At 41.6% G+C, this 26,988-nt stretch overlaps 1 non-coding gene across 1 annotated transcript; it reads right to left on the reverse strand.

Annotated features, from left to right (window-relative positions):
* Nucleotides 1-20,949: 20,949 nt before the first annotated feature.
* LOC139183751 (U6 spliceosomal RNA) lies at nucleotides 20,950-21,056 on the reverse strand. The gene has a single exon (XR_011567368.1). It is a non-coding gene; the product is annotated as a U6 spliceosomal RNA (small nuclear RNA).
* Between the last annotated feature and the right edge of the window lie 5,932 nt (nucleotides 21,057-26,988).

Raw genomic sequence — 26,988 nt, forward strand, 5'->3', positions numbered from 1 at the left:
AAAGTGAGAATTAAATAGACATTTATGCAAAGCCTTTAGTACAGTGCCTTCAGTATAGTCAACATTCAGTAAATGACAACATTTCTCATTAATTCTTATGTAATTCTTACTTTTGGATGAATCCAACTGTAGTTTTTTCTAATCGATTGACTCCACGGTATGTTATTTAGATTTTTTGTTTACTGCTCAGCATGTGGGATCTTAGTTCTCCAACCAGAGATTGAACCCACGCCCCCTGCAGTGGAAGCAGAGTCTTAACTGCTGCTCCACCAGGGAAGTCCCCGTGGTATGGTATTTAAGCCAGTTCTGGAAAGGAGCAAGCATTGCAACAAATATTCTCCTTAATTTGAATTGCTTTCTTAACTGTCATGAAAGACTTCACAAAACACACAAATCTAGTGCATTTTATCCCAAATTCCTTTCTTCTTCTCTTCAATAAATACTTTTTTGAGGCTTCCCTAGTGACTCAGAGGTTAAAGCATCTGCCTGCAATGCGGGAGACCTGGGTTCGATCCCTGGGTCAGGAAGATCTCCTGGAGAAGGAAATGGCAACCCACTCCAGTATTTTTGTCTGGAGAATCCCATGGACGGAGGAGCCTGGTAGGCTACCGTCCACGGGGTTGCAAAGAGTCGGACATGACTGAGCTACTTCACTTTCTTTCTTTCTCTTCAATAAGTATTTTTTTTGAATCTTGTTGGAAGAGATTGGCCAGATTTCCTGCAATAACCATCTCTGAATCCAACCTTAAATACCAAGCGTTTATTTCTTGTTCATACTATGTGCCCGTGGAGGGCAGGCAAGGGAGCTCTCCCCACTGAAGTCACTCAGATACCCTGAAGACTGGATAGCCAGTCCTCAGGTATCTGAAATACTGTTGTTACTCATAGTCAGAGGGTAAGAGAGCTGTGGATGGTTTCAAATCAGCAAATGAATGCCCTTAGCCTGAAAGTGGCCCTCATCAATGTACCTGCCATTCTCTGAACACCAGTCACCTGTCCCACCCACACACAGAGGAGCCAACAGAGCAGTTCCAGAAGCGGGAGGATTCCAGTGCAATTCCAGGAAGGCCCTATTTGACTAGGATGACAACCACAAGACACCACCTATCAATCTGTGCAAAGCACGGTGATAGCCTCGATTGAAGACAGGATCATACATAAGCTGTGACCTTGTTCCTCAGGTGACGTATAGTCTGGCAGGAGAGATTAGAGACAGCAGAAGGCAGAATAAAACAGATACTACTTCTGAGCTTCCAGCTGCATTCCACCAAGCCTAGAGGATGAGCAGAATGATTGATTCTCACAGCACTGCTTGGTACACTGAAGAAATTCATTACCAGGGGCCTGGCAGGGACTGTAAAGATGTTCTTTGGAAGATGAGAACCAGGGTAGTAATAGCTCATCATTTTTAAAGTTCTAGTGAAGGCTGTCATCATAAACCGCATCATTTATTTAAGCGTTTATCTGTGTGATGGGCCCAGTGAGCAGCAGACATGGTCCTGCCCTCCCAGAGAGCTTAGGACCTAGGGAGCTGCAGGCAGACTGTGTGTGGCAGAGGAGTGTGGGTGTTGGGAGGTTGGGTAGGGTGTGACACACACCCGAACACGCTCACATTTCATCTCACACATGATTTATCTTTTTAACCACAGTTCCTGGGCACTAAATTGGTGGAGAAGAGAGAGAGGACAACGTGGTGAAGCAGAGAAAGATGTGGAAGCTTGGGTCCTGCCTTCAAGGTGCTTATGCTATGTTAGAGAGATGACAGAGAGATGCAGGGGAAATAGCACAATCAAAATACAGTAGAGATTAGTGTCTGAATGAGGGGCTCAGACCTATTTTGTAGCCTCTGAGGAGAGAGAGAAAGCTCCTCTGGTGAGAGAGCCCAGGGGCACAATCAGAGAGCCCTGTTACCCTGGAGATGGGCAAGTTTTTGGTTGATGGAGAAAAGGGCATGAGCAGTGGCATGTGAAAAGTAGTCAGGAAGAAGGTGAAAGGTCCAGGGGGTTTAGCCAGAAGAGGGGTTTTGTGTAGATGAGGGACAGTAAGGAAGGAAGGGAGGCGGGAGACATACTATAGTTTCCAGGGTTGAATTATCCACCAGGCAGTGGGGGTTCTTTGAAAGGATGCAAACTAATATTTATGAAGCACCAACCGTTTAAGGTCAAGGTCTGTGTTAGACACCTTATGTCTATTAGTGCATCTTATCTTCATACCAATTTTTGAAGGTTAGTAGGTGTATAGATGGGGCTTCCCTGGTGGCTCAGAAGTTAAAGCGTCTGCCTGCAATGCAGGAGACCTGGGTTCGATCCCTGGGTTGGGAAGATCCTCTGGAGAAGGAAATGGCAACCCACTCCAGTATTCCTGCCTGGAGAATCCCATGGACAGAGGAGCCTGGTGGGCTACAGTCCACAGGGTCGCAAAGAGTCAGAAATGACTGAGCGACTTCACTCACTCATTCACTCAGGTATATAGATGAGGTAACAAGCTCGGATCACCTGGGAATATGGGCCAGTGCTGATGTCACACCCAGGACTGCGTGGCATTGAACTTGATGCCTCTTCTCTCACATCACACTGACAGTCCGTTAAGACTGTGGGGTTGGAACATGAGGAAGCTATATGGCACGCTATAAAGATCAAACAAACTGTGGCTTCATTTGATGGATGCCAGAGACACTGGTGGCAGGGAAATTGATAAGGAGGCAATTATGCAAATCAAAATTTGCGTAAGGGCCTGAACTGAGATAACGATCAGGAAATGGGTGTGACTGTGAACAGTAAGGAAGTCACAAGAAAGTGCCATATTGGGAGGGAAGATGGTGACTTTGATTGCAGACGCAGAGTTTGAAGACGACAGAGGACCAGCTGGTTATTTGGTGTTATGAGATCACATGAATGATGCATTTATGGATAGAAGCACAGGCCCTGTGTGATCTGAGGCAAGCTGTTTCACCTCCATAAGCCTGTTTCCCCCTCCTTCAAGGCTATTGTGAGGACCACATGCGAAGCACTGGACAGTGTCCAAGGAACAAGCAGAGCACCTGGGTGGTGGTAGCTGATACTTTATTAGAGCCTGGGATTAGAGATTAGGAGTGCGCCTTCTTTGGGGCTGGGAATTCCCACAGTGAGTTGTCTGGTGGGCTCAGGAAACTCTGCCTATAGCTTCCATCGTGACAATTTGTCTGACTGATTCTCCTGGGTTTGCCTGTTTGGACAGTATACCTGCCCTTCTACAGCTCCATCTCTGTGGGGGTTCTCCATAGTGCAGTGGGGAGGTGGGCCTGCCCTGTCGTGTCAGTGAGCTTGAGGTCTCTGGGTCTCCTAAATGATGAAAAATGGACCCATCTTCCCAGCCCCCCATGCTTATGGAGCCGGCAAGCCTTTTCTGCACATCACCAAAGGACACTGTCTTTATGTGGAGTCATTGCATGTCCTATACTTCTTTTCTTTGACAAAAGAGACCCTCATACCCCAACCACTATCACCACAAGGTCACATAAACACTCCCCGTTCTTATCAGACAGCAATGTTATCTGGTGCTGAGAGAATTTCATAAACAAACTTGGATGTGCAATAAAAAAGAGTCCCCAAGCTAGGCAGGCAATCAAATTTCTACATCTTAAAAGCCCCAATGAATTACATACATAGTAACCAGGTTTGTCCTCATAAAAGTCATTCTGCCACCCTCCAACTCATCATAAAAAGATCTATATTAAAAATCAGCATCATCATGTCCATAAAAGATTGAAGCAAAAAAATGTAATGTTGAGTCTGATTCTTGCTGGGCCTAAGGCAACCCTAACAGGAAGCAAGGCTCCCAGAATGTCAGGACAGCCGAAGGGGCCCAGCCAGCTAGTTATTTACTAAAGTCAAGGAGTAACTTATGCTTGCATGTACTTATATATACCTCATTAGAGACTGAAGGACAATTGGAAAAGCACAGATGAAGGTTTCACTGTTCTGTTAACCCTCTCATCACCCACCACCCCAGTCCCAAACAGGTCTTGAGGATCTAAGTATTGCCAGCTTTGATATTTATTTTATTCACACATGCCTGCATATTTCATCAAAATCAGACATCAGTTACCAGCCGTGTCTCCTGTTGTCACAGTCACCTGGCTTTCTCTACTCATCCCCTTCATTAAGGCCAGTTGGAATTTCAGTCCCCAGGCTTAAGAGAGGTCTTGTAAGTTGGTGAGTTGACATAGAGTGAGTCAGTAACTTTGCTTATTGAGGTTACCTTCTTGACCTCTCAACAGGCCCACCTTGAGAAGAGGTTCAGGGACACCTGCCGTGGGGTCCATCTGTCATGGGCAGAAGCAGATGGCATGGCCTCACGGGATAACATTTGTAGAATTGTGCAAACAAGTGTAGTGGAAATGATGGTGTGATGTGGTCCCTGTGGAAGTCCCAGCCTCATGGAATATGAAAGCCAGAACATCCTGAAGATTTATTTAGTGACAGAGGAAGATTTTGAGGTCAAGAAGGTCACAATGACCTGTCAATCAAAGCTGAACTTCTAAAAGCCTCAATTCCCTAATCTAGGAAATGGGGGAAATGAAATAAGAATGAAATGAGATCCTTTGTAAATTACACAGGTAAGGGCTTCTCTTCCCTCTTGAGCGTTGTTGGGCCTGCCTGCATCCTAGAGCCTAGTGCAGACATGTTGAGTTTCCCAGCCCCCCTAGTGACTCCTTTTCGGGAGTCACTTAGTGCTGCCCCTGCCTCATTATAAACCCCCTTGCTCGTCTCTTTCACAAAGTAGAGGAGATGTCTATGTGGTAGAGTCTGGGGGCCAGCAAGCCCGGACTGAACCCACATGTCCTCCTTGGGGCCTGACTGTAATCAGGGAAGACTGGACCGGCTGCTCTGAGAGGACATTATGGGTGGGAGCAGGGCACGGTAGTACCCAGCTCTTGCTCTCAGAGTCCCTCCTCCACGCTCCCACCCCCGCACCTTTGCTGAGTGCTCTCCCCAAACCAAAAAGCCCCCTCTGCCCTCTTCAAGCAGGGGGAATGTGCTGGGCAAGGGTACAGTTGAGCTTGGGGAGACTGAAGGCTATGGGGGAAGATGGGGTTTTATTCCTTCCATGTTGGGGGCTGACTTTTTAGGAAGAGGAGGCTGTACTTCAGAGCCGCTGGTAAGGTCACTTAGGCACACTTTGGTCTCTGGAACGCCTCAAGTGTGCTACGGGTCAGTGCTCACACCGATGCACCCTGGCTCTTGGCTGAGCCTCTGATCCCCAGTCCTAAGGCCAGGGCTGACTGTGCCCCCCTCCTACCTGACCGCAGGTGGGCATGGAGTGCTCCCTGTGTTCTCGTGCCTCTCTGCTGGCTACGGCCTTATCTCCAGCCTGTAGGAGCCAGGGCTGGGGGAGTGGTGGGGGGTGTGGAGTGGGGTGGAGGGGAGGAGGAGATCTTTCTAGATGAGATGCCCTGTCACATAGCGTAGGTCACCTGGAACAGTGAGGGAGAGTCCTGTTTTAGCTCCATTTGTTTGTGGTGATTAACTTAGCCAAGAAGGAGAAATAGACCCCGGTCCCTTCATCCCTGTCCTTGCAGTGTCCAGCCACTGTGTCACTGGCCTCTGGCCCCTTCATCCTGGGTCCAGCTGTGTGGGCCCACATCAGCTTGGACTTGCCAGTCCTCCCCTCGGGGCATGTCTATCACGTGCTGCCATCAGCCCTCAGACAGAGAAATGGGAGAGGGGGTTACATTTGCCCTCTGACTCCACCAGGTCTGAATAAGAGGACGGATCACGCTGAGTAAAAACAGGACAAAATATTTGGATTTGAGATTACCACAGGAAATCTCTGACCTGGAGCTGCCCATAATTCTCCCAACCCAGCTGCTTTCCCAGAGGGTCTCTCTCAGTTATCAGTGGGGCCTGGACTTCCACAGCCAGGGCAGGGGGAACTCATACTTTTCCCTTGTCACTGTTGCCCATAATTATTTTATCATCATCCTAGCCAGATTGAGGAAAGAAGCCAAGACAAGGGAAGAAAATTAGTGTGGGTCATGAAACTGGGATCTGTCTTTTCTTGGGGCATTAGATAGCGGTCACCATCTTCTCCCTTTAGGAAGACCTCTACCCTTTTATTTACACATCTGACTTCTGCCTGTTGCAAACTTCCAAAGCAAGCTCTAAAGTTAAGAAGACAGGGGAAGCAGAGAAGAAAAGAAAACTTCACATAAATCTTGAAAGGATTGCAACTCTGAGATTTGAAGAGAGCATGCCAAGATATCCCTGCTAATTAAACTCATTTCAATTGGAATTTACACCTTATCCATTCCTAAGATGTCACTGGCAGTTTCCAAAAAAAGATGCAGATACGAGAGAGCAAAAAGTCAATCAGAATTCACTGAGACCCTTGTGCAGAGTACTGGGTTGAGAGGGGTTCATCTTTGGGCAGACAGCAGGGGCTTTGAAATAGCCTAGCTGTGGAAGTGGGCAAGTTATTCAGTACCTCTGAGTATCAGTTTATTCTTCTGTAAAACAAAGTTAATAACCATGGCACTTACCTTACCAGACTGCTGTATGGATTTAAGAATATGTAAAGTGTCTTGCCTGGAAAATTCCATAAATGGAGTCTTGCTTGGTGGGGTCAGATCATGGGGTCACAAAGAGTTGGGCATGATTGAACAAGTGAACATCCTTGCAAAGTGTTTGTAAGGTAGGAATTAAATGAGCACCTAATATACAGTGACTATTGCTGTGATTATTTGTTTTTAAAAGTTTTTTTTTTTTTAAGTTTGATTAGGTCCCATTTATTTTTATTTATTTTTTAAATTTTATTTTGGCTGTGCTGGATCTCTGTTGTGGCATGCAGGCTTCGCTAGTTGAGTGTCTGGGCTTAGTTGTCCTACAGCACGTGGGGTCTTAGTTCCCTGACCAGGGGTTGAACCATGACCCCTGCAGTGGAAGGTGGATTCTTAATCAGTGGACCACCAAGGAAATCCCCTGCCATGATCTCTAAACTAAGAAAGAAAATGATGACAGGGATATTTCCCTGCTCCATAGGAGAGACAGAGGTGGGGAAGGACTTCGAGTGTTTGGGGAGGAGTACACAGGGTACCCAGAGAGAAGGGCATGAGCAGTGGGAAGAAGGAAGGAGACTATCTCTGTACAAGGTCTATTTTAGGATTGATCCTGTCAGCCATGAAAAGGCACTGAAACCACTTGGCAATTGAGAGAGATCATATTGATGATAATGTAGGGGATGAATTAAAGTAGGAAAAGAGAGGAGGCAGTTATGGGTCTGTCATAAGACAGGAGGTAGAGATGAAAATAACCATTTTAGGGTCTTGGCAGTGGAGAGAGAGAGTCAGGGACAGATTCCAAGACTTCTGGCTTGCATTATGTGGGATTCATTCTAGTGAATGTCTGCTCTGTGAGCCCAGGGGTCTCGTTTTTATACACTGATGTGTCCCATGCACTCAGAATGGTACCTGGCACATGGTAAGTTCTCAGTAAGTGTTTGTTGAATGAGTGAGTGGACGGTAGTGATATTATCCAAGGAAGGAAATACAGGGGGAACAGCAAGTTTGAAGGTGAAGACATCGAGTTGATTCTAGATGTGCTGATTTTTGAGTGATCTATGGGACAATCAAATGAAAATATCACAGATAAAAAATGGAAATTTGGACTTGATATTCAGGAGGGAAAGCTGGACTGGAGAAAAATTTTGGAAATGTTGGCCTAGAGAGATGATTGGAGTCATGGTATGGTGAAGGTCATTGGAAATGGGAAAGTCTGTAGAACAAGAAGAGAAAATAGTTAAGAAAGGAAACTTGGGTGAAGACTCACACTTGCAAAGGGAGGGATATAGGAATAAGAGCCTGGGGGATGGAGTAGGGATAAAGACCAGATGTAAAAGCAGGAGATAGCATAGGGTGTTGTGTTGTAGACTCTGAGAAGAAGCTTTAAGAAAGGAGTAGTCATGCCAGCTGCTACAGAGGGTTTGGGTAGGAAAAAGTCTCAGAGGGCTACTTGATAGAGCATTTGGGTCATCATCAGTGAGTTTATGGGCTACCCAGGTGATACAGTGGTAAAGAACCTGCCTGCTAATGCAGGAGATGCCACAGACACGGGTTTGATCCCTGGGTCAGGAAGATTCCCTGGAGCAGAAAATGGCAACCCACTCCAGTATTCTTGCCTAAAAAATCCCATGGACAGAGGAGCCTGGTGGGCTACAGTCCTTGGGGTTGCAAAGAGTTGGACATGACTGAGCATGCATGCAAAGCCTCTTCTTAAGTTGACTAATAGATGCAACTGAGGATGTTGGGTATGTCTTACCCCCAATGCACTGATAACAAAGTATCAGAATGGTCCAAAGTTGGGACACATTTCCCAGTGTCTCAGTATGTAGGGCATCCCTGGCCACTTGCTATATTTACATCCCCAACACCTAGCAGTAGACATGACTAAGTGAGAGAGGCAGGAGGTGAAGGATTCAAGGGAAATGCCTACCCCAGATCATTGTGAGTTTATGAGCTATAGGGATAGACATTAGCCCTTGGGGCCCACAGAAAGGTTTTCTGATCATTTTCTACTTCCTTCTCCAAATAGTCAGCAAATGACTCCAAATAGCCTTAATTAAGTGTAAAAGCAAATAGATATATTCAGGCAATACTTACAAGTGATTTATAACTCACAAGGTCCTTACTCAGCAATAATGTCACCAATTTAAACATCAGATTAAAAAATAGAAATGTTCAAGTTCTAATAATATTGTTCACTTTCCCACCTGACTTCCATGTGATATTTTAGGTTATTTCTGTAACTATCAAGAGTGCTCTAATCTACCCAATTTGGGAGCAAGTTGTTGCCTCAGAGAACTTTAAATTGGGTGTGTTCTTGCTTCTGTGTCTATGAAAACTTCATTTTTCTTAAATGTCATTTTCTGAACTTTAGAAATGCAAACTTAGAGTGAAACTCAAAAATGCAGTGATTTCTTTTTAAAGCCTTGATGAGATTTGTCTAAATCATTTGGTCAGCTCAGACAGTTGTATTAAATTTTTTTTTAAAAAGTGATAAAACCCAGAACATGCTATCTAAAGTATACATCCTTTCCCAATGTTTTGGAAAGCCCATGGCACATACTTCATATATGCAAGACCCTCGTTCTCAGGACTGTTCCATATGGATAACCAAGGACTGGTTATGTGTTTTTACATAAACTCGACCTTTCCTAGCTGAGGCCTGGCCGAGGAAGGGTGCACGGATTTGCAGCCTCGGGTAGCGTTAGATTGATAGAGCACAGTATTCCTGTTCATATAAATATTTTAAGTTGGAAAAAACCCTTTTGTTATTTTTCCCTCTGCCTAAGAAATACTTCCACGAACTCTCCCCATAACAGAGCCTTTCTCAGCCTTCAGTAATTCTGCCCTGGGTGTCAAGGAAATGGCTTCTTGGCACGTTGGTTTTCCACGATTATTTTAAAAACGGTGAGAGAAGATGCAGAGCCACGCCACTTTCAGGTGGACAGAAAGTTCCTTGTTTCCTGTAAACTGTTCATCCTTTCTCCTTGCCATTTCCCGATGTGGGAAAAATTAACAATAGCTTTAATATGGAAGTGAGTATACCCATCACACTATCAGCCTCAGAGAGTCCAACTTTGAAAGTTTCTAATTTCCTACCTATTTTGTCCTGGTGCAGCCTGTAATCTGGATTTTTAATCCAAGAACTGCTTCTTCTAGGAAGCCTTCTGTGACTAATACCAGGCCATACGTCTCTTCCTCCCTGTAGCATGTATATGTGAACAGGGATTTGAGTATGTGTCCGTGTGTGTGTGTGTGTGTGTGTGTGTGTGTGTGTGTGAGACTTGCCTTCCCTCCTTTACCCTCTGTGTTTTCCGTTTGTTCAGATATTTGCTTCCCCCCATCTCTCTCATTCATCTGCAGAATCCTCCAGAAAAAAGATATGTATCTTCTTTTGTTTTCCAGTTCAAAGTATCTAGTGAGAGATTAGGCATCAAAGAAGCATTTAATCAGCACTCTTGGAGGAAATGACAGAAATGACAGAAAACCAGATGCCAGGATCTGGGATGGTACCCCTTCCTCCTGACTAGTATATTTGACTCTGTGTTCCTTACCCTGGGCTTCAATGGGGTTTCACCAATCCTCTGAAATTGTACCAACATATTAGTGAAATTGTGCTTGTGTATGTGTGTGTGTGCATGCCCACTTTTCTGGGGACAAAGTCTTTAGCTGTCATCAGATTCAAAGGAGTTCAAGATCCTCAAAGGCATGAGGAATGAGCCTCCTGTTTCTCCTTGGTGCTGGCAAATGGATGGTGCAAGGACTCAGGGCTTTTCTAGGACCAGTGAAGGCTCTTCCAGAAGTGAGGGATTTTACCATTAAAAGCCTGAGGGATGGGATGGAGTTGGGGAAGAAGGGTTCTGAGCTGGCCAGAGAGCAAAGGCCATTTTGACTGGGAGACTCTGGGATCCTACTATGCCCAGTCCCCCCTCCATGGTTGTCAAACAGGACCCAAACGTGCAGTGTGTCTGGCCCTCATCTTCTCGCTCTCCCCACCTCCAAGCTCTGACTTCTATTGGCTTTTTCATGCTGTATCCCAGTTATGGATCCTGATAGCAGTGATTTCCTTAATACATTCTGGACAGTAACTAATGACGTGGAAGCAAACCCTTTGGAATAAGAAGAATTGGGAAAAGGAGAAAAAGAGAAAGACACAAAAAACATAAAGATAGAAGGAGACCAGCCCCAAATATATAATTATGACAACCGCATAGAGAGCCTCCTATGCCGCTTAGAGGGGAAAAGAGCTCATTAACCTGAAAACAGAAAGATGAGTGATTTTTAAGTGCATGTTTCAGATAAATTATCTGAGTTCATTAGTACCAATATTTCTAATGAACACTTGGGATTGGTGTGAATCACGTCTCTGCTGACTCCATTAGGAAACGGACAAGCGAGCAGTCGAAGTGGGATCATAGAGACGCTGAGAGATCTGTCATTTAGAAGGTGGGCAGCTCTCCTCTGAGAGGTTTGAGTGTCCTCTAACTGCACGCACACAGGGCCTCCCAAGCTCAGCAGCAGAGGCAGCCTCTGGTTAAGAGATGCAGAGTTGGGTCCTTCACGGACCTGTATAGCAGGCTCACAGGAAATTTGCACTGCTGGTATTGCCATGGCAACCACTCAAATGCAGAGGAGTACATTTGTTCATTTTTTACAATTATTCTATTACTTATATTGAGGTATCTTTGAGAGGATGATCCATTTTAGGGGAGGAGCCAGAAAAGCTATTCCTGAGATAACAAAGACAATTAACCACAGGTGGCCCAAAGTGGAAATGCATATTTCCTAATCACTAGGGGCGCCATCCCTTCCCACCTAGCCTAGAGAGAAATCAACACCCCGCCATGGGATTTTCTGCTATTCAAGAAAGAGGGAAATTGGCAGGCCTCACTTATCAAATCCCATTTTCGGCAATCTGCAGACAGTTGTTCCTCTTTGCCAGGTTTGTTTCTTTTTTGATTTGGAGTTCTCTCACAGTGCATGGTTCATTATACTTAATTATCTAGAATGTGTCACTACATCCAAAAGTAGTGTGGCTTTTTGAAAACTCACCTGAGAAAACTTCTTGTTTGACTCTGAAAACATAATGCAAAATCTAGGCTTAAAATGTGATGAATTTTGTTTTTGACAAACCTTGCCAGAATAAATGAATAAATAAACAGGCAAACACACAAGCAAGCAAGTAAATAAATCCCCAAACCCTTTAATATTTAGCGTGGGTAATTTGATATGCTTCTAATTTTTGCTGATTTGATTCCAGGGATTTAGAGTAAAAGATGTAGAAATGAGAGCAGTTCCTGCGGAGAAATAGCATGTGAGAGAACATTTCCATCAAGGGTTCAGAGGCATATGGCCAGAGATATTCCTCTAAGAGCACTGCTGCTGCTGCTGCTGCTGCTGCTGCTAAGTTGCTTCAGTCGTGTCCGACTCTGTGCGACCCCATAGATGGCAGCCCACCAGGCTCCCCGTCCCTGGGATTCTCCAGGCAAGAACACTGGAGTGGGTTGCCATTTCCTTCTCCAATGCGTGAAAGTGAAAAGTGAAGGTGAAGTCGCTCAGTCGTGTCCGACTCTTAGCGACCCCATGGACTGCAGCCCACCAGGCTCCTCCATCCATGGGATTTTCCAGGCAAGAGTACTGGAGTGGGGTGCCATTGCCTTTACAGAATTGTGTGATAGATATAACTGAATATATAATAATTTAACACACATAGAAAATGTAGTGCATATGTAATACATACATGCTAGAACTAACTTAAAAGTTCAAAAATGGGAAATTGGTTTAATTATGGTTTATGCAAACAATGGAATATCTGAAGTCATTAGCCAGTAAGAATGATGAGGTAGGTACATTTGTTGACATAGAATAATGCTTATGGGGATTTCCCTGGCGGTCCGGTGGCTAAGACGCCACGCTCTCAACGCAGGGGGCCTGGGTTTGATCCCTGGTCAGGGAACTAGATACCACATGCCACAACTAAGAGTTTGCATGAAGATGCCTCAAGGAGGATTGAACATCCCACGGACCGAAACTAAGATCCAGCAAACAAATTCAAAAATAAAAATAAGTGTTAAAGAATAGTACCTATGATGTAGTGGCCTTTTAAAAACAAAGGAAAGAAGAAAAAAGGAGCAGATTAAAAACAATATGCATCTTATCAAATTCTACTTCAAAAATCTATGTCTACTTGTATTCATAGAGAACACATATTGTATTCATAGAGAAAAAAAGTTAAAAGTAGCGTTGTTGAATAATAGTCATTAACTCTGGTGATACTGATTGTATGTGGTCTTTCTTGTTTTTTCCTTCCTTCATAGACCATGAGCAGAATAGAGATATAATTGTAGTTGTGTTCTGTGATTTATTAATCACCTACTGTGTGTCAGAGGGAGTTGGGCAGGGATAGAACATGGCTCCGGAGAAGTAAATGGCAACCCACTCCAGTATTCTTGCCTGGAGAATCCTGTGGACAGAGGAGCCTGGTTGGCTGCTGTCCATAGGGTCACACAGAGTCGGACATGACTGAAGAGACTTGGCATGCATGCATGCATTGGAGAATGAAATGGCAATCCACTCCAGTATTCTTTCCTGGGGAATCCCAGGGACAGAGGAGCCTGGTAGGCTGCTGTCTGTGGGGTCGCACAGAGTCAGACAAGACTGAAGTGACTTAGCAGCAGCAGTAGAACATGGCTCCATAAGTAGATGAAACTTACAACCCTGATGTTTTTCAAACATCATGCTCCATTCAACAGAAGGGCAGTTTGCCAGTGTTAACCATATATTTTTTTTTTTTTTTGAGTGCCATACTCCTGTATACATGCATGCTAAATTGATTCAGTTGTGTCTGACTCTTTGCAATCCCATGGACTGTAGCCCACTAGGCTCCTCTGTCCATCAAATTTCCCAGACAGGAATACTGGAGTGGGTAGCCTTTGCTTTGTTCTAAGTTTTCTTTTGAGATTCTTCTGAATTCTATACACTTTAAGGATTTTAAAAAGATAGTAGGTCATTTGACCACATTTAAATGAAAGATTTCAGTTCCAATAAGCAAACTACAGACAAAATTAACATGTGGGTGACAGACTGAAAATAAATGCAATGTCTGAAATTAACAGGAATTAGTATCCAGAATCTGAGGAACTCCTAAAATCAAAACCAATAAAGGATGTGAATAGGAAATGAAAGTTATTTTATCCCAAAGATACCCATGCACACGTCCACAGCATCATCCACATAAGAATATTCCTAGAAGTCATATTATATCTTCTGGAATTTGCAAGCAACCTAGATATTAATCAGTAGAGCTGTAGATATTGTTTACACAGTAAGCAAAAGCTTATTACTAGATGTACAAACAGCAACATGAATAGATAGATCCTAAAAAGTGTTGAGTAAAAAAATGAGATGTTTGTTAACATATTTTGGTAAATTATAAGTGTGCATATAACTAAAATGATATTATGAATTTAACAAGGATATAAGCATGTTTAAAGACATACATATATTAGAATGGACTTCTTTGGGGAAAGAAGAATGGGAGAGAGAAGAGAATTGAAAAGAAAAATAAATAGAAAACAGTCTTCTTTTCTTTGCAATATTTTCTGAAAGACAGAGTGTATATATGAGAATTTCTCAAATTTCAACCAATTCAAAGGCTGAAAAGTTGGGTGAGATGATATTTTGGGAAGTACAAAATAGTTTCATATGTACAAAATCTCGAAATACTCTCATATCTGATATCCAAATAATTAGATATCCTTTGTCTCTTCCATCAAATTATATACGGAATACGCCTACTTTTTTTCACCTTCACTTCTACCACTTTAGTATAATTCATTGTCTTCTTTTGCCATAACTCATGCAGTTATCTCCAAATAGATTTCTTTGCCTCGTCATACCCCTCCACCCCCATCTCCCCCCCTCAACCCACCCGGTCAAATCTCCAAACAGAAGCCAAAGTGATCTTTTAAATGCCTCATTCAGGTCCTGTTACTGTTTAACTAAGAACTTGCCAGTGGATTTCCTTCTAACAGAATAACCTGTAGGTCCCCAACCCCAGCACAGGTCTGGGACCTAAAATTCCATCTCGGGGCTTTTGTACTTGGCACTTCCTCAGCCTGGAACCCTAGTCCCTGTTCAAGGTCATCTCATCAGAGAGGTCTTCCAATCATCTTTAAAATAGCAAAGTTCCTTTTCTCCTTCCCATTTATTTCTCTTTAACCATTTAATTTTTCTTTTTGGCATTAACTGCCTCACAACAGAGTATTTGTTGCCAGATGCCCTTACCACACTAGGAAGCCAGTGTCTTGAGGATAGGGGCGTCTTTTGATGTCCTAGTCAGTTCTCAGTGCCTTCGATAAATACTAGTTGAGAGAATAAAAGAATGAATAAATGAATGAAATGAGGAGGAAGAGAGAGATGATAGAACCGGGCAGACAGAGAAATAGATAGCAGAAAGACCTGCTCTCTCTTGGAGCCACCATGCTTGAAGTAAGAGTGATTCTTTCGGGCTAATCCTTCTCCTTTCCCTTCTGACTTCCTCCTTGGCTCTTTCAGCTGTGGGTATTGATCGAGAAGCAACTGGAACATGGAGTAGGGGCTTATTCTGACTGCTCAGAAAGTGGCACCTACATATATTTCCTTATTTCCACCAGGCCTGGAAAGAAAGAGCTACGTTTGAAGCACTAAGTACCTTTTCAAACAAGTATGCTGCTGCTGCTGCTAAGTCGCTTCAGTTGTGTCCAACTCTGTGTGACCCTATAGACGGCAGCCCACATAGATGGCAGACTCCCCCATCTCTGGGATTCTCCAGGCAAGAACACTGGGGTGGGTTACCATTTCCTTCTCCAATGCATGAAAGTGAAAAGTGAAAGTGAAGTCACTCAGTCGTGTCCGACTCTTAGCGACCCCATGGATTGCAGCCTACCAGGCTCCTCCGTCCATGGGATTTTCCAGGCAAGAGTACTAGAGTGGGGTGCCATCTCTTTCTCTGTCAAACAAGTATCAGTTCAGTTCAGTCCAGTCACTCAGTCGTGTCCGACTCTTTGCAACCCCATGAATCACAGCACGCCAGGCCTCCCTGTCCATTACCAACTCCCGGAGTTCACTCAGACTCACGTCCATCGAGTCGGTGATGCCATCCAGCCATCTCATCCTCTGTCGTCCCCTTCTCCTCCTGCCCCCAATCCCTCCCAGCATCAGGGTCTTTTCCAATGAGTCAACTCGTTGCATGAGGTGGCCAAAGTACTGGAGTTTCAGCTTCAGCATCATTCCCTCCAAAGAAATCCTAGGGCTGATCTCCTTCAGAATGGACTGGTTGGATCTCCTTGCAGTCCAAGGGACTCTCAAGAGTCTTCTCCAACACCACAGTTCAAAAGCATCAATTCTTCGGCACTCAGCCTTCTTCACAGTCCAACTCTCACCTCCATACATGACCACAGGAAAAACCATAGCCTTGACTAGACAAACCTTTGTTGGCAAAGTAATGTCTCTGCTTTTTAATATGCTATCTCAGTTGGTCATAACTTTCCTTCCAAGGAGTAAGCGTCTTTTAATTTCATGGCTGCAGTTACCATCTGCAGTGATTTTGGAGCCCAGAAAAATAAAGTCTGACACTGTTTCCACTGTTTCCCCATCTATTTCCCATGAAGTGATGGGACCGGATGCCATGATCTTCCTTTTATGAATGTTGAGCTTTAAGCCAACTTTTTCACTCTCCACTTTCACTTTCATCAAGAGGCTTTTTAGTTCCTCTTCACTTTCTGCCATAAGGGTGGTGTCATCTGCCCATCTGAGGTTATAGACAACTCTAAAAGTAGACATTAATTTTTTTTTCTATTTTAAAAGCACATGTCTATTGCAGAACATTTAGAAAATACAGACAAGCAAAAAGTAAAAAAAAAATTCAAATATCCAGTAACTTCAGTATCTGAGATAGTATTTTGATTTATTGCTTGGCAATTTATTTTTCTGTACATATACTTTCTTATATACTCAAACCTACCATTAAAAAAATGAAAAATGAGATTAATAAAAATGAAACTTTTTGATAATGGCATTTCACTCCTGCAGTTTTTTCTTCCAAAAGAATATAACCCTAGTCAAATCACGAGAAAAATATCAGACAAATTCCAAATGAGGAACATTCTACAAAATATCTGACCATTAATCCTCAAGAAGGAAAGTTTGAGAATCTGTCACAACAAGAAGAGCCTGTGGAGACACGATGACAGTGTTACCTGGAACCCTGATGGGATCTTTGAACAGGAAAAGAACATTAGGAGGAAACTGAGGAAATCTGGATAAAATGTGCATTAGTTAATAAGATATTAATATTAGTTCCTTAATGTGATCCATTGGCTTCCCTTGTAGCTCAGTCGGTAAAGAATCTGTTTGAAATGCAGGAGACATGGGATCGATTCCTGGCTCTGGAAGATCCCCTGGAGAAGGGAATGGCAACCCACTCCAGTATTCCTGCCTGGAGAATCCACGTGGACAGAGGAGCCTGGCAGGCTACAGTCCATGAGGTCACAAGAGTCAGACACGACTTAGCGACTATACCACCACCACCAATGTGATCCATGCATCATAGAAGTATAAGACATAAATAGTAGAGAAAACTATATGAGTATGTGTGTTTGGGAGGGAATGGAGTGTATTGCGGTTGTTCAGTCACTAAGTCATGTCCAAATCTTCACGACACCATGGACTACAGCACGCCAGGCTCCTCGGTCCTCCGCTATCTCCCGGAATTTGCTCAAATTCATGTCCACTGAGTCAGTCATGCCATCTAACCATCTCATGGGGTGTATGAAAACTCTGTACCATCCTCATAATTTTTCTATAAACCTAAAATTTCCAAATTTAAAAGTTTATTTTTAAGCTGACATGACATACTATATGTGACATATATTTGTGCCCCTGCATAATGGAAAAAAGATTGCTCTAGAAATACCTTGTGTTTAGTAAAATTTTTCTTCACGATTCAGAATATACCCTCCCTTCCCAACCACTGTTGCATGAGGCAGGTAGATAGAGCCTGTTTCTGGGGAAGGAAAGCCCAAGTTATATAATTAGCTCTCTGTCAGATATAGCCTGAGGATTTACATGTTTTGCCATGTTTAGGTTTCAGCTTAGAGCTCCGTCGTGTTATTTTAAGATCCTTAGCCTTTACAGGAAAAGGGAAGCATGGAAAACACATCAATTTTTATATAACTTCATGTTTAACAAAAATGATTTACATGGAAGTGAGCAATCAGACGAGATTTAGAAATCAGCAGTACTGTTCAGAGAACTGTCTACATGGAATTTCCTTGTTTTAAGAAAAGATTTTTGTAAATCAACTATACTTCAATAAAAATTGAAAAATACTACCATAAAAAAAAAGCTTTTCACATAGTCTATGAAAAGAGGGATAGTTTCCCACTCATTTCTTCTGCTAAAAAGGGTAGAAACGTGACAAAGGGATCTATTTTTCGATCAATTCAGCACAACAAGGTGTGAGTGTAACACACATGTATTTATCCTATATGTAAACATGATAGATTGATTTAGATATCTGTATATAGAGTTCTAACACATAATATAACATATAACATGTATGTTTCAAGCATAATACAAATATCCATGAGACAAACCCCCCTGCACACATCACACAGTTCAAGAGAGAATATTTCATATTCTTTGAATCCTCCTCTGTAATCCTTCCTAATAACATCCCTCATTCTCTCTGTGGAGATTACCACTGTCCTGAATTTTATATTTATTATTCTCTTGTTTTCTTTGCAGTTATTACCAGGCCAAAATGTATCTCTAAAGAATAACTTTTTAATTATGTATATTTTAAAATTTATATAAATGGAATTAGATTGAATGAATACCTCCTTGGTTTGTTTTTTCACTCAACTATATGGGCATTTTTAGTATATGTTTATTTGCTGCTTATGTTTTCTCTTCTGTAAAACATATTTTTTATAACATATATGCTTTTTTGTTTGTTTTTTTCTTTATTTTTTATTTATCTTTATTTTTCTTTCCTCTTCCTCCCTCTTGAACCATATCTGCTTTTCTATTGAGATTTTCTCATGAGATTTTCTCATGAGATTTTCTCATGAGATTTTAGGTGTTTTAAAATATTTACATTCTGGATACTAATCCCTCATTTGTTATCTATATGGCAAGTATTTTGTCCTAGTTTTAGCTTATCTTTAAGCTTTCTTTGTAGTCTTTAGAATATAGAGCTGTTGATATTAATGTCAGTTCAGTTCAGGTCAGTTCATTTCAGTCGCTCAGTCATGTCTGACTTTTTGCAACCCCATGGACTGCAACACGCCAGGCTTCCCTGTCCATCACCAACTCCTGGAGTTTACTCAAACTCATGTCCATCGAGTTGGTGATGCCATCAAACCATCTCATCCTCTGTTGTCCCCTTCTCCTCCCGCCTTCAATCTTTCCAAGCATCAGGGTCTTTTTCAATGAATCATTTCTTCGCATCAAGTTCCCAAAGTATTGGAGTTTCAGCTTTAGCATCAGTCCTTCCAATGAATGTTCAGGACTGATTTCCTTTAGGATGGACTGATTGGATCTCCTCGAATTCAAAGGGACTCTTAAGAGTCTTCTCCAACATTACAGTTCAAAAGCATCAATTCTTCAGTGCTCAACTTTCTTTATAGTCCAACTCTCAAATCCATACATGATTCCTGGAAAAACCATAGCTTTGACTAGATGGACCTTTTTTTGGCAAAGCAGTGTCTCTGCTTTTTAATATGCTGTCTAGGTTTGTCATAACTTTTCTTGTATTAATTTAGTCAAATAAAATTTTGTTTTTCATTTTTCTTTTTGTCTCATTTAAGAAAGTCTTCCTTACTTCAAAGCTCTTAAGATCATCTCACTTATTTTCTTTTTAAAATTTAAAAATTTTTAGATTTACATCTATGTCCTTGATACAACTGGAATTTACTTTTGTGTAAGATGAGAGAGAGAGCCCATTTCATTTTTTGAAAATATTTCTCTGACTTCCGAGTCTCAGTGTTGTTGTTAAGAACTCAATTTTCAGTCTACTACTCCTTTCCATATAATACATCTTTTTTCTTAAAGAATCTTTTTTAATTATTATAATCTGCCACCATCATGAATCCAGGTTTGAGTTTGTTTGCTTGTGATGTGGGCTTCCTGAATCTGAGTATTTGTGTCTTTGATTAGTTCTAGAGAATTCTTGGCGATTATCTCTTCAATTTTACATCTTCCCTATTTTTTGTATTATTTACCTCTGATATCTTATTTGATGTATTTTTAGCCTCCTGAGTCTGCTTTCTAGGTATGTCAAACCATCTTACAGTCAGTCTATGATATAGTCTCTCTACTGCAGTCTTCTTCTTTTTAAAAAATATTTATTTATTTTGGCCATGCTGGGTCTTAGTTGTGGCATGTGGGATCTTTTTAGTTGCAGCATGTGGGATCTAGTTCCCTGTCCAGGGATCAAATCCAGGCCCCCTGCATTGGGAGCTCAGAGTCTTAGCCACTGAACCATCAGGCAAGTCTCGCTACTGCATTCTTGATAAGTATTTCAGATCTATTCTCTGTTTCACTAATTCTCTTGTCAGCTGTTTCTAGTACGATCTCTACTATGTCTGCTGCTACTGCTAAGTTACTTCAGTCGTGTCCAACTCTGTGCGACCCGAGTGGGTTGCCATTTCCTTCTCCAATGCATGAAAGTGAAAAGTGAAAGTGAAGTCGTTCAGTCGTGTCGGATTCTTAGCGACCCCATGGACTGCAGCCCACCAGGCTCCTCTGTCCATGGGATTTTCCAGGCAAGAGTACTCGAGTGGGTGCCATTGTCTTCTCTGATACTGAGTCTCAAATTGTCTACTGAGTCTCAAATTTTATTTAGTATACTTTTCTGTTATTAGAAGTTTTATTTGGCTTTTACTTATATTTCCTGCTCACTAAAAAAATATTTTTAACATGAAAAACTTCAAATCTACTAAAGTAAAGAGAATAGCACAGTAAATCCTTAATTATCCACTCTCCAGTTTCAACAATGAACAATTCATGGCTAATCTTTTTTCCTCTATGTCTCTGGCTACTTTCTTTCCCACTCCAGATAATAGTGAAGGAAATCCCAGACATCACATCATTTTATCTATAATAGTTAAATATTTGAAATTAAGAAAAAGCCCATGGTAATTCCTTAATATCAAATATTACTATCTTTTAAGCAATATTTTATGGTTCCTTGATCATACTTTTTAAAAGCCCCATTAATTTAATTATATCTAGTTTTCCCAATTCATTTGGTTCTGATATTATTATTTATTATTTCTCATGCTTCTGCTCATAACGGTTTATTTCCTCATGTGTCTGTAATTTTTTTTTAAATTTTAAAGAGAGCAGACTTTATTGCCCAGCAATTAAAAAATATGGAATGCATCACCAATTTGTGTGTCATCCTTGCGCAGGGGCCATGCTAATCTTCTCTGTATCATTCCAGTTTTAGTATATGTGCTACCGAAGTGAGCACTGTGATTTTTTTTTTTTTTAAACTGGGGGCTCATGGTCATTGAAACTTTTTTTGAGACTTTGATTAATTCCCTTTGGAATTAATCATTTCCCCAGAGATTTGTGATTGCTTTTTCAGGCACCTTGTGTCCTTGTTAACCTTTAATCATTTAAACTGAGTTCTCAGGCTGAGTTTTTCAGGCCACCCAGGTAGGGTGAATTTTGACACTAAACCTATGTGATAATCACCTTGTTGTTAGTCATTCTCAGGGAAGCCTTTATTTTCCTTCTTTATCCAGAGTCAGAGCTGACAGAGGTTAAGAGTTCCTACTGGGTCCTTGCTGTGATACTAAATTTATTTTTCTAGTTTGCCTTTATTAGGGTGTTGCCTTTTATAGGACTGGCTCTATGCAGGGGTCTCAATTTGCTGTCCCAGCTTGTGCAAACTCCAGGTATTATCTCTTATCCCCAGCACATGCTTATATTGTATTAGAACAAACAATTCTTCACAAGCATGTATTGGCAGATTTCCTGAAGACAAGATTTAGTTTTAATGTCCACTTACCGCTTTGGATTCATGACTTATTAAACTATTTTTATCCTATGAATATTTCTTGCATTTTCTATAACTTAGCTAAGCATTTTAAATTATATTCTGAATACTTTATCCACTATGTTGAGGTCCTCTGTATTGGGATTCTTTATTAACTGTACGATCACATTCCCAGAAAGAGGATCTAAATTATGTCTTAAGCCCCACCAGAGTGACCACCTGAAATTAACCTCCTTCAGAGTATCTCCCAAGTGCGCCTGAGACCTTCCCATTCTGGGGCCTGCCGGGCTGCTAGATGCACATCCTTTACACCCTGCACTTTTCTGTTCTGGCTTCCTCATCTGACCATCACTCTTCTAGTGCTGACGACTCTCATGGGTTCCTTGTTCTGTTTTGGGAAGTTGTCCTTCACTGGACCACCACTGTCACTACCATTTTTGGCCTTTGTCTGAGACACTGTTCTTTCTTTTCTTATTTTATCCCAAACAGTGGATTGACCCCTGTCTTTAATTCTCTAAAGCACAGAAGGTGTGTGAGAGAGTACTGTAACACAGAGATCTGCTGATAACTACTGCCCAGCACCAGACCCATCCCCAGGTCTCCTGGTTCACCTACTCTCTCCACCCTGTTGCCATGTCACAATAGCTAATTTACTTTCCCACACCCGGGTCCTGTTCTCACCGATGGGGTTTGGAGTCCAGGCTAAATTTTACAGAGTCGTGGAAAAAGGAATTTTCACTCTCTTCTTCCCAGACCCCACATCCCCTAGTCCTTATTTTCCTATCCAGGAAGGACTGCCATCCATAGCACTTGGAAGGAAGAAGTTATTTTTTTCTTTCAGAAAAGCCCAGGGAAATAGGGCCTTACCTTATGACTCCCCACTTCCAAGACACCTCCAACACGAATCTGACATCAGTACACTGTCCAACACCTGGACCTTTCAGTCTCACATAACCCCATGTGTGAGCTTCCCAGGAGGCACAGGGGTAAAGAACCCATCTGCCAATGCAGGAGACGTAAGAGACCCTGATCTGATCCCTGGGTTGAGACGATCGCTTGGAGGAAGGCATGGCAACCCACTCGAGTATTCTTGCCTGGAGAATCCCATGGACAGAGGAGCCTGGTGGGCTACAATCCATAGGGTCATAAAGAGTGGGATATGACTGAGTGACTTAGCATGCACAACACCATGTTTTAGGACTCTATCACCTTTTAAAAATAGACGTCATTGAGCCTGGTCCGTTTCTTTTTCTGGTGTGCTGTGGACAATGACTTAGAAAAGAAATATATCACAAACTTCTCCAAAGACACATAATACTAAAGAGGTGTCGAGGCATCTGAAGTCATTGTTAGAAGAATAACTACTCTCTAAGGGACAAATTGTCTGCAGAGATGCAACTCTCTTTAAGACATCTTCTAAATTTACTTGAGTAAGCAGAACACTACATTTTAAAATTCAGGTTACTTTCCTGCATTGGGGATTTTCCCGTGAACAATGAGTGGAATATGACCTAGATTTGCATAACTAATAGTTCCCAAAGTGATGGTTGTTCCAGAAAACAAACAAACAAATACATGAACAAAAACAATAGCCAGCCTCAAAAGTAAACTCAAGTCTTCACCTGGGATCTCTTCCTCTATAAACACACTTTTAAAGTAAAACCTGAAACTTTTAAATTGTAGTTTTCCAAGCACTCTACTCATACATTTTGTAATAAGAATCTTGTTTCTTAGATACCCTCTTATATATCTTTCTCAATATACTACAAAGCAACGTCTTACTCTGAGTGGATCCTTATTAAATATATGTTTATGCCACACATCAGTGTGAATAATTTGACTCATACTGCTTTTTTCCTACTATGACATGGAACTAGGGACTTTGATGGAATAAGAGGCACTTGAGACCTTTAAATCCCTACTCTGCCAGATATTGTGTGACCTTGGCTAACTTATTTTCTCTAAGCTTCAGTTTCCTCGTAAAAATATTTCTATAGCAAAGAACTTAGCCAAATGTTTCAATGGATAGTAATACTCTAGTCTCTTTCCTTCTGCCATCTCTCAGCCTCAAAATGCTAGAGGTCATTTGGCTCTGGGAAAGAGCAGGGGAAGCCAGGTCCCAGACCATTTAGGCCCACACTTCTTTTTTTTTAATTTTTAATTTTATTAAAAAATTTTTATTGGGATATAGTTGATACGCAGTGTTGTATTAGTTTCATGTGTACAGCAAAGTGATTTAGTTGTATATATATATATATATAAAATCTACATTTATATATTCTCTTTAAGATTCTTTTCCATTACAGATTGTTACAAGATATTGAGTATAGTTCCCTGTGCTATAAAGAAGGTCTTTGTTGGTTATACATTTTATATATAGTGGTGTGTATCTGTTAATCTCAAACCCCTAATTAATCCCTCCCGCTCTTTCCCCTTTGGTTTCTATGTGAGTATGTTTCTGTTTTGTAAGTAAGTTCATTTGTGTCACTTGTTTGAGATTCCACATATAAGTGACATGGTGTGATATTGATCTTCATCTGGCTTACTTCACTTAGTATGATAATCTCTATCTAGGTCCATCCATGTTGCTGAAAATGGTATGCTCACACTTCTGAGTTCGATGGATCATTTGTCATTGAATTGTAACATTCCCAATTCAGACATTCTACTTCATGTGTCTTCTATGCTAAGTCACTTCAGTCGTTTCCGACTCTGTGCGACCCCATAGACGGCAGCCCACCAGGCTCCCCCGTCCCTGGGATTCTCCAGGCAAGAACACTGGAGTGGGTTGCCATTTCCTTCTCCAATGCATGAAAGCAAAAAGTGAAAGTGAAGTCGCTCAGTCGTGTCCGACTCTTAGTGACCCCATGGACTGCAGCCTACCAGGCTCCTCCGTCCATGGGATTTTCCAGGCAAGAGTACTGGAGTGGGGTGCCATTGTCTTCTATAGCGTTCTTGAAAACAAGTAAAGGATCACGGAAGGCTAAAGTTGTATAAATCAGTACTTTTCAAAATGTTGATTTTGACTCATTAGAGAATCCTGAAATGAATTTAGTGGACAGCCAGCAGTTTAAAAAATTAAATAGCAAAATAGAAAGAAATGTTCATAATAAGAAGAAATAATATTTAGTGAAATTCTATATAAAATGAGTCACATTGTATGTCCAATCTATTTCTTACAGTAAGTTGCAATAAAATTTGAGAAATACTGCTTTAAATTGTTCTGATACAGTCAAAATTCCTTTTAAATTCTGCAAAAATAAAGTAACATAGGTGAATATTCCCATGTAAACAATAATAACATCTCGTATAGTAGTTTGATTGCTTTACTGGTCCCAGTTCTTCACTCGTCGGTGTCTACCAAAAACTTGGTCCGTGCTTCCATTCTGACTGTCATGTGACTTGTTTGGCAAATAAGATATTAGCAAATGAGATGCATGAAAAAAACTCATGAAATTGGGCTTGATCTTGCTCTTGTCCTTTGCTGTTACCATGAAAACATGTCCACATTAGTTTGTTGGAAGATGAGAATTACATGAAGAAGAGTGGAATTGCCCCAGTCTCCCAGCCAAGTCCATCTTGGACTTGGCGACAGTCAACCACCACACCTTTAAAGGAGTCCAAAGAAGACCAGAATTGCCCAGCCAAGCACAGCCCAAATTGGCTAACATGCCTACTCATGAGCTAAATAAGTGTGTATTTTAGCATGCAGAAAGTTGTTTGTTATGGAACATTATTGTGGCAATAGATACTTGATACACCACATTGGGAGATCTTGTCAAATATTCATAATAGTAACAACCATTGCAATAAAATATGCACCAATTTCTCAAAGACCATCTCATTATGTAATTTCAAAAAACACTTCTCATCTTTGTGTTTCACATTACACTGGGTGCCACAAAAGGGCTTTTACTTACAAGAGCTTATTCAATTGTTTTAAGGAAGACAAGATGACAGAGGAAGGATTCTTGCCCAAGGTTACCTAACCAACTTCTGTTACCAAGAGAGTTGGGAAGAGCCACTCAAGAATTCTCTTTTTCAGGACCACCAAAAGTTGCTGACCATTCTAATTTTCCAAAATGAAAATCCCAATTTCTGTCCATTCTTCTGAATCTACCTCTATTTTCATAAAAGGTACTATGGGATGTCGATTTGAATAATTAAAATTGACATTTTGCTGTCAAGCAAAACAGAGGCCGTTTCCTCAGGAAACCACAATGACGTGAATATCCTCGGAGAACATATTGTCCTCCAAATAACCCAATTTGTTTTCCCTAAATTTGCATTTTCATTGGATCATTGAAGATGAGTTTGTCTTTGTAACAGGAGGCCTGTGATTCCCTTGACTAGCCTAGTTTGTCTTGTTGGTTCTCACAGCAACATCCTGGGGCCATTTGCTCATGGAACATTTCAGTTTCCGGGGGGGCTACCAGTTATCTAACAAGAGATGCCCTTCAATGAGTTCTCACCCCAGTTATCAGTCAGGGGATAAGAAGTGGCAAAGTTGTAGTGAGGATTGAAGTGGGGGAGCTTTGAGGTTCTTTTATAAACCTCATATCTATATGTTAAGAAAATATTGATTGCCATGTTAAAGAATTGTGGGTATGTATAGAACTGTGGGTATGTATATTGAGCAAGAGAGAATGGAACACAGGAAAAAATCCTTCAAAGCCATTCCCTGGTACTAGCAAACCCCCATCAGTTAGACAGACCTGGTAATTTTGGATTAAAAAAATCCAAATATTTTTGTGTCCTATCGACAATGGATCTAATAAGCTCTGCGTGTGTGTGTGTGTGCACGCACATGTGCACGCGCGTGCTCAGTCATGTTTGACTCTTTGCAACCTCTGTCCATGGACTTTCCCAAGCAAAAAATACTGGAGTGGATTGCCATTTCCTTCTCCAGGGATCTTACTGACCCAGAGGTCATCTCTTGCATCTCCTGCCTTGGCAGGTAGATTCTTTACTATTTGTACCACTTGGGAAAGTAAGCAGTAACTTCACACATACCTCAAATATGTGTCTTGCAGTGGCTTATGACCTTAAACAAAGGCAAATTTATTAATATTCATGCATCTTCAATGTGCTGGGCTCTATGCAGAGTATTGGTGATCTACAGACAAATAAGACCCACCCCCTGCCATCAAAGAGGACCCACACTGCACCTGTTTGATGTGTTCATCTCTGTGACCCCAGGGAAGGGGTCAATATTTTAGCTCTTTGATGACATAATTTTAATAGCAAACTTGGGTTTTATCTATCTCTTACAAAATTTTCTCTGATTTTTGACAGCTTGGTTGTCATTTGTGTCTTTTGATGCTTTACCTTGAGTTATTTTGGAGTTGGCATTCGATACAGATAAGTATCCAATACAAAATATTCATTAAATGAATGTAGA

The sequence above is a fragment of the Bos indicus genome, chromosome 6 (genome assembly GCF_029378745.1).
Source record: "Bos indicus isolate NIAB-ARS_2022 breed Sahiwal x Tharparkar chromosome 6, NIAB-ARS_B.indTharparkar_mat_pri_1.0, whole genome shotgun sequence".
In the NCBI taxonomy this organism is placed as follows: Eukaryota; Metazoa; Chordata; class Mammalia; order Artiodactyla; family Bovidae; genus Bos; species Bos indicus.